The sequence below is a fragment of the Amblyomma maculatum genome, chromosome 4 (assembly GCF_055883805.1).
Source record: "Amblyomma maculatum isolate TAMU_Amacu chromosome 4, ASM5588380v1, whole genome shotgun sequence".
Classification (NCBI taxonomy): Eukaryota; Metazoa; Arthropoda; class Arachnida; order Ixodida; family Ixodidae; genus Amblyomma; species Amblyomma maculatum.
This window is the reverse complement of record NC_139347.1, coordinates 118,673,819-118,679,818: the sequence shown is the minus strand read 5'-3', so window position 1 is coordinate 118,679,818 and position 6,000 is coordinate 118,673,819.

The window sequence follows — 6,000 nt, the reverse complement described above, 5'->3', positions numbered from 1 at the left end:
ACGTAGACTTGGTAGCATTTGCTGCCACGGGAATTAGGTGGTCCTGTTAGCCATGGCAGAAAGTTCACGGCACCTCCTGGTACATGTCGGAAACGGCGAGGTGCAGAGCACGAGCAGCCGCAGGTGTTTCTGGTGCAGACGAGCTTGATACCGCCATTCCCAAAGTGAAATCTTTCAGAGGTGAGTGGAATGACCAGCAGTGGGCTGGAAGCAACCCAACAGCCTTAGTAGTTCAGGGGAAATATTTTGCGGCGAATGCAGACACTGAACAATATCGCTCGGCAAGTCGCTGCAGTAATCTACATGGCAGTTAACGTAGGGTCATTTTTCTACATCTTGACTCCTCTGGCTTACCTGCACGGCCACGGTGGCAGCGTAGTGATCAGTTTCGAAGCGCAGAAAGGTTAAGAGGTCAAGGCGAAGATATTTCTTTTCTGCGCAATTTACCAAGAGAACAACTTTTATTTCTTTGCTCCATCGCAGATTTTAGCGTTACAACGGCGAACAACGACGCCGGCGGTGGCTTTTCTGCCACACGGAGTCCTTAACAGTGTCTCGTTAAAAAAATGTGTTTTTTCTTCGCCCAGCGGCCCCTCCATGGTGCCGGACTATGCTCGCCTATGTGCGCCATGAATAGTGATCGCATACATTTTCTGCTTTAAAATGGTGTGTTGATATTGCGCTACAACATTCTGCGCAACTGTCGCCTGATTCTGCTTTCACACTTGCACTTTCTATCGTGATTCAGGTCAATCTCCATTCCAGTTACGTTGCAGTTCCAGTTAGTTCAATTTCCCATTTCAGTGCTGACAAGTGTCCGAACTCGACTCTAGCAAACTGAAATGCGGCCTGCCAGGTCACACAAGACGTTTCTTGTAAGCGCGTTGTTTCGGCGGGAATTTGGTTAAGATCCTAGTTTTTTCGGGATATTGCAAGATGTCACCACAGCTGTTAATACATACACAGGCCCACTTTGGGCGCTCTTGTTATTTTGTGCTTCTTGAAGTCCAAATCACGCCTGACTGGCATTATAGCGCGGTCTTAACTGTTCGAAGCGAGCGCAGGCTTAAAATCAAATTGTTACTTCGCATCGTAATGTTATATGATTCTAATCAATACGTTGGCATTCCACAGCGGCCCCACCATAGGAAGTGATACCCAAGAAAGCTAGACATTCATGCACCCGTTAATTCATAATTTGTTGCAGATAAACTAATTTATTCGGCCAAAACGAATACAATGACCCCGCCGGGGTGGTGCAGTAGTTACGGTGCTCGACTACTGTTCCCAAGGACGCGATATCGAATCCCGGCCTCGGCGGCCGCTTTTCGATGGAGGCGAAAAGCAAGGCGCCCGTGTGCTGTGCGATGTCAGTGCACATTAAAGAACCTCAGGTGGTCGAAAGTTCTGGAGTCCTCCACTACGGCGTCTCTCATAGCCTGAGTCGCTTTGGGACGTTACACCTCAAACCAAACCAAACGAATAGAACGCATTATGCGCGAATTCTGTAGCAGATTTCGCATACCTACCTTAGATCCTTCTCAAGTAAAACAAATTTTCCAGTGCACGTACGCGCTGCTTCGTGTCTACTTGCCTGATTGCACAATAGATTACTCAAAAATAGATGTTCAGCGTAAAATAATATTTGGGGGTTTAACTCTGGTTAACCCAACTTTAATTGCGATAGCAACGGCGGAAGCTTTTTTTGCCTGCTGCATTATCCCCTATCAGGCCCTATCAGTGTAAGGTGCTACATTGTTGGGGACACTTAAGCTCATCCTTTAAGAGTAAGGCGCGAGAGCGTACGTTGTTGTTGTTGTTCTCCTCTAATGTGATGGCACATACCCACACAGGGAGGTCGACCAAGAATTGGAGTGCAGAGATATTAGATTTTGAGATGTGATGCTGATGCTGATGCTGATGTGGCCATTCCCCTTTCTATCGGGGGATCACAAAGTTCTGGATCAGGCCAGGAGAGAAATTTAACAGTCTTATCTGTTGCGCCACCAGTCCTCGAGGCGGCGCTTTGTCGTCTCCACTGCCCTCATGATTACCCTAGTCTCTTCGGGTAGTGACGTCGGCTGTAGACCTAGTGCTGTCAAAAGCGCCTCCGTTGGTGTTGTCGCTGTTGTAGCGGGGGCGGGTCGCAGTTCTGGGCACTCGATCACTACATGTTGGATGGTCTCGTCGGCCGCACCGCACCTGGGGCACCGGGTATCCAAGCCCTCGGTGTATTTGGCTCGTATTGTCCTTGTGCGCAGCACGCCGCTCCGTGCCTCGCAAAGCAGCCCGCTACCTCGTGTGTTGTCGTAGAGGTTTTCTTTAGTGATGGTATGCTTGGCACTGGAGTATACCGCCAGAGATGACTTCGCCTGTGTTTCTCTGAGCCATCTCTCTGTTTCCGCTTCCCGAACCTGGTTGCGGATCTTCTTTCTCCACGTAGGCTGGGGTACCTCTGACAGGCCGGCTTGCGGAATTCCGTACTTTTCGGCCAGCCTCCGAGTTCGGAGCATCCACTTGGTGTTGGAGCATTTAAATACTATGTACTTGTACACCTCCCTGGACCATCTACCGTCGGGCAGAGCAATCAGGCGATGCTGCATGGCAAGCTTGGCAGTGGTCTCACGCGCTTCAAAAGACGACCATCCGAGGTCGCCCTGTACGGCCTCGTTCGTGACATATCCATGGATGTATAACTTACCAGTATTCTTCTCCTCCTCCTCCTCCTCCTCGGCTGTTCAAGGTCGAGCGTGGCCTCCGCCGGGACCACGCGAAGGCTCGAAACCTGGCGCGGTATTGCTATCGCAATAAAAAATTCAACAAACAACTTCGTAAATAGCGTCGCATTGAGTAAGACGAATCGGTTTCAGTGTCGTCCAGCCGATTTACCATTTTCATTGCGCAGAAAGAAAGTGAACTTTGCCGACCTGTACCAAGCCTGGGTTTCGAACACATTCCAGCGCCATCACAGTTCAATTATTTTGTGAATATCGTCACCGTAAAACAGCCAGACGGAGCAGCCAAAGCAGGTTTTCCCCGGAGATGCGTTTGATAGCGAACTGGCACAAGGGCAAGGCAGCCGGGAGCACAAGAGAGAAAGATAAAGAACCCCAGGGTTCACTGCGTGGCTAAGGCCAGCTAAAACGTTCGGTAATGCAGTGGGGCCGCATGAAGGCGCCACGAAATTGATTAGGAATGCGGCAATATATTGAGGCCGCAGGGAATTTGAGTACGGAACTAAGGGACCAATAGCGGCCTGTTATTGCCTCCTCGCACAAGAAGTGCCACGGAGTATCCAGTGACCCCTGTTGCAGCCCAGGCGGCCGAATCTGCATATTTGAGAATAATGGTTCAGCGGTACTGCCTACGGCGAAGGGGGGGAGGGGGGGCATCGTGTTTTGCGCACTGGGATCCTCATCACACACGGCGGCGCTAAGGGGATATCACGTCGTCGGCATACATATCAGCGTATCCGGGTCACGCCCGGTTTACCAACACTTGACCACCTCGTGTCAAACCGGGTAGCATGGTCTGTTAGCAATCTAGAGAAAAGCGGCTTTCGTCTTTGTTAGTGGGGGTGTCGCCGCAATTCACAAAGGTGTTTCAGAAAATTCATGGACAACATCAGGTTCCCGCTCTAAGACAGGTATAGTGAAGCCACGCTCGCCGTCCACATCTAACAAATCCTAACAATACTGTGGATGCTAGGACATAGGGCCTGGTCAACGAACGGGTAGCTTCGCTGACCGCGCAAGACACCATGGACTATGCGATCGCATCAAGCGACCGCCTCTCTAGAGTAACTGTTGTTATTCACCTCATAAAAATGGCTCATACAAACAGGGGTATCACCCACGCGCTCTTGATTTGCATGTTGTCGTCTTCATTAACTTCCTTACATGCACAATGAATCCAGAAAACTCAGCTTTCGCAATACCCTTTAGGGCGCGTTACACTCATTACTGCGCTACCCACAAGTTCCCAGATTCTGCAATATTTTCCTGAGGCCGGACCTTGAAGCCTTAACCATGAACCGAAAGCGATATGAAGAGCGAATATAACTTCGAATTTTTCCAGTTTAGCTAAATCGACTGGATATTTATAAGCGCTTATGCTATGAGTGCACGGCACATTACCTCGCGATTTCTTTTCAGGGCTGATTCATAAAGCAGAAAGCCGTCATCGTGCAGTTTGGCTATAGTGACCGCATATGCGATTTTCCAGATTTAAAAAAACGCGGCACGCTGGTATGAAAGACCTAACGAGGTCCACCGGGAGATATACAAATTTTCCCAGCCAAAACGCACCAAGGTTTTTAAACATAGTAATGGTTCTTCACAAGTCATCAAGTGAGCGTTGTGAGGGTTGATCTAAAGTACTGGCTAGTATTTTCTTTATACCGCTTCTTCAAATAATTAGTCGACTTAAAATAATTAACTTTTTTAAATATGTTTTTAAACACTCAGGTGTGAATAAGAAAGCTGTCTCCCGCCATGAAAATGGCCGACCCAGGCGGTTCCCAGAAAGTAGCATTGCTTAGCTCTTTCCAATTGCGAAAACAATTAACCACGTCGCCTGATATCGTTGCTCCAATATCTTGTTTGCCAGGTTTAAGTGATCATTACATTCTCCATTTTTCAGTAAATGTCGCGATACCACACCGATATAACACTTCTAAATATATCCGTGACTACCAAAAGGCAAACTTTGATGCAATTAATCGTGAACTCACTGCTTTTATCGATGAATACTTGCCCTCTTTTCATGACCGCCCAATTGAAATTAACTGGACCCTTTATAAGGATAAAATATCCTCCCTGACTAATTCTTACGTTCCGCTGCGAAAAATATTAACTAACAACTGTTCGCCCTGGTATAATTCTTCACTAAAACGGCTATCAAACAAAAAGAAACGTCTGTTTCGCTCCGCCAAAGTGTCTAATTCTATGCCCCGATGGGACGCTTACTATTCTGCTGCGTCTGCATATAAATCGGCACTAAAACAAGCTAAGGAGTCATTTTTTAGTCATACTCTTCCATCGATGCTAATAAATAACCCAAAACAATTTTGGAACGTGGTTAAGAAAACTGACCCATCTACAATCAATCTGAAAACTACAGATGAACAATTAATTCCTAGTGAAATGTGTGCTGATGTTCTTAATGATGTGTTTACTGCTTCTTTTACGAACAATTTAATTACCGAAATTCCTCATTACCCACCGCGTGACTTCTTTGTTATGGACCCCGTTATAATGGATCCTGTGGGCGTAGAAAAAATAATTGAACAACTGAAGATGTCATCATCATGCGGAGTGGACAACATTAACTCAAAATTTTTGAAAAATACTAAAGTGTATAGTGCCATTATTTTTGCCGAACTGTTTAAACAATCTCTTGAGTGTAGCTGTGTTCCTAGCGACTGGAAGGTGGGCAAGGTGGTTCCCCTGCACAAGTCTGGGGACAAACATTCTCCTAATAACTACCGACCCATTTCACTTACTAGCATCCCATGTAAGATCATGGAACATGTCATCTGCTCTCATCTCGCCAATTTTCTTGAATCGAATTCTTTCTTCAGTCGTTCCCAACACGGGTTTCGTAAAACATTCTCATGCGAGACTCAGCTTCTATGCTTTTCACAAGACCTTCATTTCATTCTTGACCGGGGTTCCATAGCAGACTGTATATTCCTCGATTTCTCCAAAGCTTTCGATAAAGTTTCTCACCAATTACTACTTTTCAAATTAAGTAACCTCAAACTCGACCCTAACATCGTTTCGTGGCTTCAGTCTTTTCTCACTAACCGTTCTCAATACGTGACAGCAAATAAATCGAACTCTCGTTCCTCTCCAGTGGGCTCAGGCGTTCCCCAGGGCTCCGTACTTGGGCCCCTACTTTTTCTCATTTATATTAATGATTTGCCTAACAGCATTGCTTCTTCTGTGTGTCTCTTTGCTGATGATTGTGTTATTTACCGTGAAATTAACAGTGACTCTG